We start from the raw sequence: 12,789 nt of genomic DNA, 5'->3' as shown, positions 1-12,789 counted from the left end.
TGTGCAGAGGGGGAAATTTGTTGTAATTAATGTTGTAACCGACATCAACGGCAATATGCTGTCAGAGAGAAACTGGCGATAGCCGTGGAGCGATGATTAGCCTATCAGAATGCTTGTCAACATGCTACGGACACAGCCCTTCGCTAGTGATTGGGGTTTAATGTCACGTGGGAGATCGAGAGTATGACTCTCTAAAAGCAAGAGTAATCACTCTTTCACAACATACACAAGCCCGACATTTTGTCTCTCCCCCCCCCCCCCCCCCCCCGCCGAATATCGTTTATTGGGGAAACTTGACAAGTATCCAGCACTGCTTTCCTGTCCACTGACCTCGACCCGTCACAAACAAAACCCCATGCACAATCAGATCAAACATGATTAATTCAACCACTGCCACAAAAGCACGACAATGTAAAACCACACCTTTCAGTTTGCGCAGAGGCTGCAGCCTTTTTGAAGTGACGATTGTCTGCTTTGCAATCGGAGTGACTTCCCCTTCAGATCAAAGGCGAGAGAAGTGGTACTAATGGCAAAGACTTGAGCTGGTGATGTCCCTTTTTATGACCTCTTCATGTTTGAAGGATAGCGCAATGGGAGCCTTTGCGCTTCTGATCAGGTTTATGTGCGCAAGGCCTCCCCCCCCCCCCCCCGTACCAACCCTCACTCCCCCCCTCCCCGTACCAACCCTCACTCCCCCCCTCCCCGTACCAACCCTCACTCCCCCCCTCCCCGTACCAACCCTCACTCCCCCCCTCCCCGTACCAACCCTCACTCCCCCCTCCCCGTACCAACCCTCACTCCCCCCTCCCCGTACCAACCCTCACTCCCCCCCTCCCCGTACCAACCCTCACTCCCCCCTCCCCGTACCAACCCTCACTCCCCCCCTCCCCGTACCAACCCTCACTCCCCCCTCCCCGTACCAACCCTCACTCCCCCCCTCCCCGTACCAACCCTCACTCCTCCCCTCCCCGTACCAACCCTCACTCCCCCCCTCCCCGTACCAACCCTCACTCCCCGCTCCCCGTACCAACCCTCACTCCCCCCTCCCCGTACCTACCCTCACTCCCCCCTCCCCGTACCAACCCTCACTCCCCCCCTCCCCGTACCAACCCTCACTCCCCCCTCCCCGTACCTACCCTCACTCCCCCCCTCCCAACTTGCATATATTCCAACTTGTTTCTCCTTTAAAACACCATGCAGTCACAAATAAAATAAAGTATAATACAATACAATAAAATAACGGGATGGGGCTTAGCAGTTACAACGTTGGAGCGATGGGTTACAAAACAGATACAAATGTTATTGTTTTCTTCGAATCAGGACGTCAATTAATCAACAAGAAAAACTAACTTGTTGCTGAATTTATTCAGCTTTGTTTGACAAACATGCACACATGTCTTTCCCTCTTTGCTTGCCTGCCTGTTCTACCTTGCTACTTGTTCGAGGCCGCGTGCTTCCACCTTTGCCACCAATGTTCAATCAATCAATCAATCAATCAATCAATCAATCAATGAGGCTTATATCGCGCATATTCCGTGGGTACAGTTCTAGGCGCTCTGCAGTGATGCCGTGTGAGATGAAATTTTATACGGCCAGTAGATTGCAGCCATGTCGGCGCATATTTACCTTTCACGGCCTTATTCCAAGTCACACGGGTATGGTAGACAATTATTAACTGTGCCTAAGCAATTTTGCCAGGAAAGACCCTTTTGTCAATCGTGGGATCTTTAACGTGCACACCCAATGTAGTATACACGGGGGGTGGTTCGGACACCGAAGAGAGTCTGCACACAAAGTTGACTCTGTGAAATAAATTTCCGCCGAACCTGGGATCGAACTCACGCTGACAGCGGCCAACTGAATACAAATCCAGCGCGCTACCAACTGAGCTATATCCCCGCCCATGTTGTAACTATTGTTCACCTTCGTAACGGCTAACCTACAGTCAATGAAGTTTTTACACTGCCATTTTCTGGACGACTCTAATCGGTGTGACAACGGCCACATGCAAGCATAATGTCCCTAGGCGTGTTTTTTTCTCTCATGTGTTCAATTAATGTCTTTAATGACGCGATCGACGTCATAGTGGACTTTTAGTGAAAGTTGAGGCGGCACTGTCATGCCCTCATTTTTCGAAATGTTGGTCAAACAATCTTTGACGAAGCCCGGACTATGGTATTGCATTTTGAGCGTGAACGCTTACTAATTGATTAATTAATTAATGAGTTTGGTCATAGGGTTACTAATCCTAACCACAAATCTTTCATCTTATTCTATATTATTTTTGTTTTTCTAAAGTGATTGCGCTGTACTGGCTTGTCACTTCAAACGAATGCGGGCCGCTTCGTTTTGCACGAACATGTCAGCGCTTTCAGCTTCGGTTGTGGACTATCTTTTTGTTTTCGTGAAATGCAGTACGTTCAGTATAATTCTGTGAGTTTAACAGCTTGACTAAATGTATTAATTTCGCTTCACGCGACTTGTTTTTCTTGTACAGGTCTCACGGGTGTTTGATTTCCTAAGAAAGAAAAGTGCGTGCTCTTGGTAGAAACAACATTGTATTCACAAACACACACAAGATAATACAACAACATGCTTACAAAAGAGCACAAAAAGTTTAACATTTATAATAAGTGCTCACATAATCATACCTGTTATTTCATGGCGGGATGTGATTACCAGCATTTGACGACAGACCTTCTTGAAAAACAGAACATTGATATCATTTAAAGACAAGATGCACACAAGTAAGATAATAGGAATGAAAAATGGTGACACATTCTACAGACAAAAAAGGAGGAGTGCATAAAAAGAAATCAACAACAAAACACAAAACAAGCACAATCAAGGAAACCTAATTTCCATATCGAACTCGTGCTCTTGCTGTATTTACGCTCTGTCTGCTTTTCCTAAAAAAAAGGATTGGAAGTCTTCTTGCTGTATTTGCATCTTTTGCCCTTCTCTACACCCATCTAAACATCTTCTTAAAGTAAATTTGGATTGTGTCAATTTTCTACGATTTTTTATTTTTTATTTTTTAATTTTGTTTGTACCGGAAAAATCACATCCGGCCCGTCTTTCTGGAATAATCACTTTCTGATTCATTTTTCTTCCCTGAATCGTAGCTTCATCCTTTTTCGTCGTCCTCATGGACCTACCTCCCCCTCTGCATCCGCTGCGCCCTCTAGCAACGGTGGGCAGGAAGGGGAGATAACAGGAATCACATAAAAAGCGATTTACGACCCCTGCTATCAGGACAAATTTTACACTTGCTTACCACCCAACCAGCCTGGCCCTTTATGTCGGTAACTCTTTGCTGCTTGCACAGTCACAGAAACTCTTCCACGTCTTTCTGGTTTAAAGGGACCGACCTTCCCATGAAAACTGTTCATGCAGTCACAATCTCTGATCTGGCCTTAGTTGTTTTGGTGTGCGTTTTGTGTGTGTGTGTGTGTGTGTGTGTGTGTGTGTGTGTGTGTGTGTGTGTGTGTGTGTGTGTGTGTGTGTCTGGGACAAGAGCATCCCTCCACTTAGTCACATACCAAAACTGAACTTGGGTATTTTGTTGTGTGTTTTGTGTGTGTGTATGGGACAAGAGCATCCCTCCACCTAAGTCACATACCAAAACTGAACTTGGATATTTTGTTGTGTGTTTTGTGTGTGTGTATGGGACAAGAGCATCCCTCCACTTAGTCACATACCAAAACTGAACTTGGATATTTTGTTGTGTGTGTGTGTATGGGAAAAGAGCATCCCTCCACTTAGTCACATACCAAAACTGAACTTGGATATTTTGTTGTGTGTTTTGTGTGTGTGTGTTTATGGGACAAGAGCATCCCTCCACTTAGTCACATACCAAAACTGAACTTGGATATTTTGTTGTGTGTTTTGTGTGTGTGTGTGTATGGGACAAGAGCATCCCTCCACTTAGTCACAAACCAAAACTGAACTTGGATATTTTGTTGTGTGTTTTGTGTGTGTGTGTATGGGACAAGAGCATCCCCCCACTTAGTCACATACCAAAACTGAACTTGGATATTTTGTTGTGTGTTTTGTGTGTGTGTGTGTATGGGACAAGAGCATCCCTCCACTTAGTTGCATACCAAAACTGAACTTGGATATTTTGTTGTGTGTTTTGTGTGTGTGTGTGTGTATGGGACAAGAGCAACCCTCCACTTAGTCACAAACCAAAACTGAACTTGGATATTTTGTTGTGTGTTTTGTGTGTGTGTGTGTATGGGGCAAGAGCATCCCTCCACTTAGTCACAAACCAAAACTGAACTTGGATATTTTGTTGTGTGTTTTGTGTGTGTGTGTGTGTATGGGACAAGAGCATCCCTCCACTTAGTCACATACCAAAACTGAACTTGGATATTTTGTTGTGTGTTTTGTGTGTGTGTGTATGGGACAAGAGCATCCCTCCACTTAGTCACAAACCAAAACTGAACTTGGATATTTTGTTGTGTGTTTTGTGTGTGTGTTTATGGGACATGAGCATCCCTCCACTTAGTCACATACCAAAACTGAACTTGGATATTTTGTTGTGTGTTTTGTGTGTGTGTGTATGGGACAAGAGCATCCCTCCACTTAGTCACATACCAAAACTGAACTTGGATATTTTGTTGTGTGTTTTGTGTGTGTGTGTATGGGACAAGAGCATCCCTCCACTTGGTCACATACCAAAACTGAACTTGGATATTTTGTTGTTGTTGTGCATGCAGAGAGGGCAGGGCTCCCCATAGTGCGCGTCCCTGCGTCCTATACGCACTAGAAGCCGAAATCACGTACTAGTAATTCATGGAGCGGGTCCAGGGACGCACTTAACATACAAAGAGCGGGTCCAGGGACGCACTTAACATACAAAGAGCGGGTCCAGGGACGCACTAAACATACAAAGAGCGGGTCCAGGGACGCACTAAACATACAAAGAGCGGGTCCAGGGACGCACTTAACATACAAAGAGCGGGTCCAGGGACGTACTACATTTTCGGTGTTGTGCTCTTTTTCAGACTGTAGTCGTCAGTAAAGTCAAAATGCAAGCACACCTTAAGCCACTTTCACGCGAGAACGACATCGAAAAGGTGGCGGAACTAGACGGTGCAGATGGGACCCTCTAAAACTCCGCTTAGGGGGTCCATGGACCCTCTTAACAATAAAAGTGGGGGTCACGGGACCCTCTTGGACGGGCGTCCGTGAGGAGCCCTAGGGTGGGAATGTTTCGATGAATCGATTTTACAGATTGACATTTGAGACTTTAGGACGACCTCAGTAGTACAAACAAATTCATTTATCAACATAATGTCACTATGTATGGGAAATAGTCAATGTGTTGATTTTTGGTATGTGTCAAAGCGGAGAGATGGATTTATCCCTTGTTAAAAGCTAGTTCCCTCCCTTTGGCAAGAATCAGACAGCAGAGCACATTCTGAAGGCTTGTCCATACCACAGTGCTCTGTTGATTTTATAATCCATTGCATATCTTGCATTGTCTATACTGGTTTCCATATCTGACGTCGAAGAGACATTCGGAGAGATAGAGAGAGGTCTGATATCTTTAATAACTTGGTGTTTGACAATAAATTGTGTCCTCAAAGGCTACACGGTGAACTTGGCTTAGTAGATATGAACACCAATTAACAGTCTCCTAACAGACGATTCAAATGCCTCTCTGTTTAAAACTCTGGTGTCCTGCGTACTGTCACATTGTCACTTCATTTAGACACTGATTATCTCCCTTACCTTTGAGAAGACACTGTTTCTCTTTCTCTCCCTTTGAGACTGATTCAGTCCAGCTCAGTCCGTATATCACACACAACCCCCCCCCTCCAACCTCTCTTTCATCTCCGTATCTCATCTCGCATCAATCTCCATCGATAGAGATCGTCCATTGGAATTTGATGACCCTGGCTTTGGCGCGTAGCATTTGCTTAGTCTCTTTCGCGGTAAACATTTGTCTCGGCGCGCAGCTCCGTATTTTCATTAGCGCGGAACTCTTTAGCGAAAGAAGGCTAAGAGGGTGGTCTGCGCGGTTATGTCTCTTTAATTACCTTTGATCAAGACTCCGTTTATTGACAGAGTGGGGTGTCTTGGATTGTACGAAGCAGGAGGAAGGGAGGGAGGGGGTGGTTGTAAAGAGAGAGAGAGAGAGAGAGAGAGAGAGAGAGAGAGAGAGAGAGAGAGAGAGAGAGAGAGAGAGAGAGAGAGAGAGAGAGAGAGAGAGAGAGAGAGAGAGAGAGAGAGAGAGAGAGAGAGAGAGAGGATTTACAATATCTTACTCCGTAAAAAATGCTACGTCATTGTTTTTATTCGCCGGGATTACTCCTTCTTCACATTCATTATTCCCCCTACCCTCCATCCATATTTGTATCATATATATAAAAACACTGGTGCAGCTATGTTTTTGGACAAATGAAATTATCGTCCCCATAATGTTCTAACGAATTACATTCACGGAGGAAAGTTGTCGCATCGGTTCATACATTGCATGTTGGGGTCTGAAGATGACTGTGGGCATGCCTGGCAAAAACCAAAAAAGAAATGAATTTTGCCGGGTTGACTCTGTGGTATTCGGGAGATTTAATAAACGAAACGTCGGGACGTTTCGTTTTGAAGTTGTGGTAAACGTCATCATTTCGGGGGTCTCTCGCTGGAAAGGTGAAGGTCAACTGAAACGGAACGTGGAACGTCAAAACGCAGTCACGTTTTCCACCCCCAAAAAACGAACAATATTTCGTCAACTTTTGTGAGTATTTTTGCACACTAACAGTTTTATTTGTTGGCCATTTTATGCATTGCTAGATTCATCAACCCTTTCACAGTCTTTCAGCGCTGAGAATGTGTTCATTGGAGGTAGACAACTGTTGTGAACTGAAATATTTTGAAGGGTGCTGATCCTGGTACATTTATCCAACTTCATGGTGAAGAAAGCAAATGGCGAAGCAGAAGTAGGTCATCGCATCGAATTTTTATTCTGGCTTCGTATGTGATTTTGTATAAACAAAGTCTGTGTGATTTATTTGGACTGAAAATAATCAAAGTATGCCCGATTCTGGACCACCTCCTAGGGTTTTTTTTTCCATTCTGATCGAGGACAGACGTGATAATTTCACTTGAAGATTTATCGCCCTTCCTTCATTCCGAAACGAAACGTGAATACATCTAAATCTTGTCTGGGGCCTATGCCGTCTCGTTTCACGTTCCGTTTCGCGGGGTGACTCATTCACCAAACGAAACGAGCTGCAAAACGAAACGTGCTGTCCTTGAATCTCCCTATTGTCACTCGCATGGCATTTACAGCAGGGCTAAGATAGCACTGAATTAAATTCTGCCCTGACAAAGGTTGCCACTTTAGAGTTGGTAACCAGAATCTGTTTTCCCATGTTTGCGACTCGCGCGGAAGCTGCTATGATTTCTGTATCTGTCTTTATTCCCCCTTCTGCTTCTTTACCTCTGTAAACTTGTAGAGCTAGTTATTTTTCGATAATGACCCAGCAACCAAACAAATAACGAGCCAGCAACAGCCTGAATCCTCGATAGTGCAATGGGTTGAGAAGCTGTTCTGTTTTGGTACTACTTTTGCGACTGAAAAGTTCCGAACGCTCTATACGTACGAAATATACATCTCTGGAGCAAACAATACAAACATACCGCATTTAAATTAACAACTACAGGCCTGAACACATGAATCTCCATATAAAATCCATTAGTTAGGTTGTTTTCTGAATCTAGATCTGCCGTGCACAAACCGTTCATCACAAGCAAATTCCCAAGGCAAGTAACTCATACTCTAGCCGACAAGAGTAGTTCCCCTTCTTTTAACGCAGTTTCTTCGACAACACTGACTGCAATCCGACGGTCAGTTTTCAACAATATTTCATTTTATAAACAGATCACACGCAACCAAATGCACACATCTCATCAATTTAAACAACATAAAGCGGTTTCATACACTATTTTCCCCAGAAAACTGAACTTCATACAGTAATTAACGTTGGAACATGGGTGCAAAAGTTCGTCTGCTAGTCCCATTTGACGAAAGAACATTATCCTATGCGATACTAAAACATAAACAGAACACACAATATCTTCCTTTACCGCCACAGCAGAATAACAGCATACCTGTGTACTTGATTTTAGTCTAAAACAGGGAAACTGACAAGAAGTGTTAACAGAATGGAATGATTTGCACGGAACTATACAACCGCGCATTAATCGATCGCCTGCGCAGGTTGACTGGTTGAGTGATTCGGATTCGATCAAACTTTCGCACAAAAACTCCTGTTTTCTTTGAATAACTGAAGAAAGGAGGAATAAAGAGGTTACACACCTCGTCTCAGTGATTATTAAAAATAATGGTCTCAGTTCGCGGTCATGAAAAAGCTCGCTGAAGCTCGCATTTTTCATGATCCGACAACTTCGACCATTATTTTTAATAATCACTGAGACTCGGCATGTAACCTCTACGTATCTGTTTCTCTCAGTCTGCATTGTCAGTTCGCCAGTCTGTTTGTTTGCTTGTCGTGTGTCTGTATCTCTCTGTCTGTCTTTGTCTCTGCCCCTGTCTGTCTGTCTGTCTGTGTGTCCGTTTCTGTCTGTCTATCTGTCTATCTGTCTGTCTATCTGTCTGTCTGTCTGTCTGTCTGTCTGTCTGTTTGTCTGTCTGTCTGTCTGTCTCTCTCTCTCTCTCTCTCTCTCTCTCTCTCTCTCTCTCTCTCTCTCTCTCTCTCTCTCTCTCCTGCCGATAACCAAAACATGCATGTTATCTAAAAATCAAAATATCTGTTTACAAGAATGACCCAAAGAGATAATGTATGCGTTTTACTTTGTCTGAATTCAGTGAGATTTAATCTTGCGAACCGGTTTTCGGAAACAAAGCTGATTAATACTGGGAAGTAAACGCAGTTTCTGCTTGAGTCAACTTGTTTCTGTCTTGGCGCTTCAGAATTTTCTCACAGCTTTTAATCTCGCAAATTGATCTGCGCATTGAGATGGGTATAGCGGCAAGCAAAAAGTGTGAGCCTGTTGTGTGTGCCTCGGACTTCACTTAGATCTAATATGGCGGAGTGATTCCTGCGACACATAATGCAGTCCTCAGATCTTTACTACCCTCCTTGGACAAACAATCATCGTCGCTCTCCGTCTCCCTTGTTTGGCCACGTCACAAAAGCCGCGCCATCTTTTACAACCCTGCGACTTTTGACTTCAGGGTGCAGACCGTAAGAGTAATGTCCCCTGGCCACAAAGAGTGTCTTCCCTTGATCGGCGCCAGTTTGGACCATCGATAAAGACGATAAGAACTCGCCAGCGATAATTCCCAGCCCATAACATAGGGGCTAGCTCGCCGGACATGATTTGTGCATCAAAATCAGGCTCGCGTCCGCGTCCATGAAAAGGTGGACAAGAGATTGAAACCACGGACGCTCAGGGGTACACGTCTTTGGCGGACAAAGCGGTGTCCATCGCGGTGTCGTAAAGTTGGTTCGCTCGGTGATTGGGCCGATTTACTTTCCATCTTCGCAACTTGTTCCTTGTCGTCGACTGTTATCTGTGCGCAGAAGAAAATAATTCTTCGGGAGATAAAGCGGCCTGTTTAAGATCTTAATTAATTCTTGGGACCGTTGCTGTAGTTTTCATAGTTCCAGGCTGGTGTATGCACTTTTTGTGCTGCAGGGGGTGTAGTAGGGGGGGGGGTGCGGTGGGCGGGGGGGGGGGGGGGGTACTGGTTCACTTGGTTGAGTGAAGTGCAAGGTTTTGCATCAAGCGTCACACACCTCTTGTATCTTCTTTCTTTTTCCTTTCTTTCTTTCTTACTTTCTTACATCTTTCATACACACAGCACACTCAAGACACCACCAATCATCCATACATTCTTCACACACACAGCACACTCAAAACACCACCAATCATCCATACATTCTTCACACACACAACACACTCAAGACACCACCAATTATCCATACATTCTTCACACACACAGCACACTCAAGACATCACCAATCATCCATACATTTTTCACACACACAGCACACTCAAGACATCACCAATCATCCATACATTTTTCACACACACAGCACACTCAAGACATAGAAAATCATCCATACATTTTTCACACACACAGCACACTCAAGACATCACCAATCATCCATACATTTTTCACACACACAGCACACTCAAGACATCGAAAATCATCCATACATCTTTCATACACACAGCACACTCAAGACATCACCAATCATCCATACATTTTTCACACACACAGCACACTCAAGACATCACCAATCATCCATACATTTTTCACACACACAGCACACTCAAGACACCACCAATCATCCATACATCCTTCACATACACAGCACACTCAAGACATCACCAATCGGCATCCATACATTTTTTACACACACAGCACACTCAAGACACCACCAATCATCCATACATTCTTCACACATACAGCACACTCAAGACACCACCAATCATCCATACATTCTTCACACACACAGCACACTCAAGACACCACCAATCATCCATACATTCAATCACATACACAGCACACTCAAGACACCACCAATCATCCATACATTCTTCACATACACAGCACACTCAAGACACCACCAATCATCCATACATTCTTCACACACCGCACACTCAAGACACCATCAATCATTCATACATTCTTCACACACCGCACACTCAAGACACCACCAATCATCTATACATTCTTCACACACACACACACACACACAGCACACTCAAGACACCACCAATCATCCATGCATTCTTCACACACACAGCACACTCAAGACACCACCAATCATCCATACATTCTTCACACACACTGCACACTCAAGACACCACCAATCATCCATACATTCTTCACACACACAGCACACTCAAGACACCACCAATCATCCATACATTCTTCACACACACAGCACACTCAAGACACCACCAATCATCCATACATTCTTCACACACACTGCACACTCAAGACACCACCAATCATCCATACATTCTTCACACACACAGCACACTCAAGACACCACCAATCATCCATACATTCTTCATACACACAGCACACTCAAGACATCACCAATCATCCATACATTCTTCACACACACAGCACACTCAAGACACCACCAATCATCCATACATCCTTCACACACACAGCACACTCAAGACACCACCAATCATCCATACATCCTTCACACACACAGCACACTCAAGACACCACCAATCATCCATACATTCTTCACACACACAGCACACTCAAGACACCACCAATCATCCATACATTCTTCATACACACAGCACACTCAAGACACCACCAATCATCCATACATTCTTCACACACACAGCACACTCAAGACACCACCAATCATCCATACATTCTTCACACACACAGCACACTCAAGACACCACCAATCATCCATACATTCTTCATACACACAGCACACTCAAGACACCACCAATCATCCATACACTCTTCACACACACAGCACACTCAAGACATCACCAATCATCCATACATTCTTCACACACACAGCACACTCAAGACATCACCAATCATCCATACATTCTTCATACACACAGCACACTCAAGACACCACCAATCATCCATACATTCTTCACACACACAGCACACTCAAGACACCACCAATCATCCATACATTCTTCACACACACAACACACTCAAGACACCACCAATCATCCATACATTCTTCATACACACAGCACACTCAAGACACCACCAATCATCCATACATTCTTCACACACACTGCACACTCAAGACACCACCAATCATCCATACATTCTTCACACACACAGCACACTCAAGACATCACCAATCATCCATACATTCTTCATACACACAGCACACTCAAGACACCACCAATCATCCATACATTCTTCACACACACAGCACACTCAAGACACCACCAATCATCCATACATTCTTCACACACACAACACACTCAAGACACCACCAATCATCCATACACTCTTCACACACACAGCACACTCAAGACATCACCAATCATCCATACATTCTTCACACACACAGTACATTCAAGACATCACCAATCATCCATACATTCTTCACACACACAGCACACTCAAGACATCACCAATCATCTATACATCCTTCACACACACACAGCACACTCAAGACATCACCAATCATCCATACATTCTTCACACACACACAGTACACTCAAGACACCACCAATCATCCATACATTCTTTGCACACACAGCACACTCAAAACACCACCAATCATTCATACAGTCTTCCTAACACCCATCAATCACGGGGTAAAATAAACATAACATAAACAAAAACATATGCACAGAGGAAGGGATCAGCAGTCACAAGTCACGTGACTGCTGAGAACTAAAGGGAACTAACTTCAATCATTTCTGATGATTACTACTACAGATCTATATGTTTTTATATCCAAGAAAAGAACGGCTTTCCTTACACATATATATGTCGTGCCGAATTCACGGAATTGCCGAATTCGCGGAATCGGCAACATTTTTGCCCATTTCGCGTAATCGGCAAAACGCTGCCCATTACGTGAAATCGGCAGCGTTTTGCCGAAAACGCGGAAAGGCCTCTAAAATTTGCCCATTTCGTAAAAGCGACAGCCAGTCTGTTACTTTTTGTGTCACCAGAACATTGCATTAACATTGTTTTACCTCCCTAATATGTTTTTACATTTAGTCAAGTTTTGACTAAATGTTTTACCATAGAGGGGGAATCGAGACGAGGGTCGTGGTGCATGTGTGTGTGTG

This window comes from Littorina saxatilis, linkage group LG14, assembly GCF_037325665.1.
Source record: "Littorina saxatilis isolate snail1 linkage group LG14, US_GU_Lsax_2.0, whole genome shotgun sequence".
NCBI classification, from domain to species: Eukaryota; Metazoa; Mollusca; class Gastropoda; order Littorinimorpha; family Littorinidae; genus Littorina; species Littorina saxatilis.
This window is presented reverse-complemented; position numbering follows the sequence as displayed.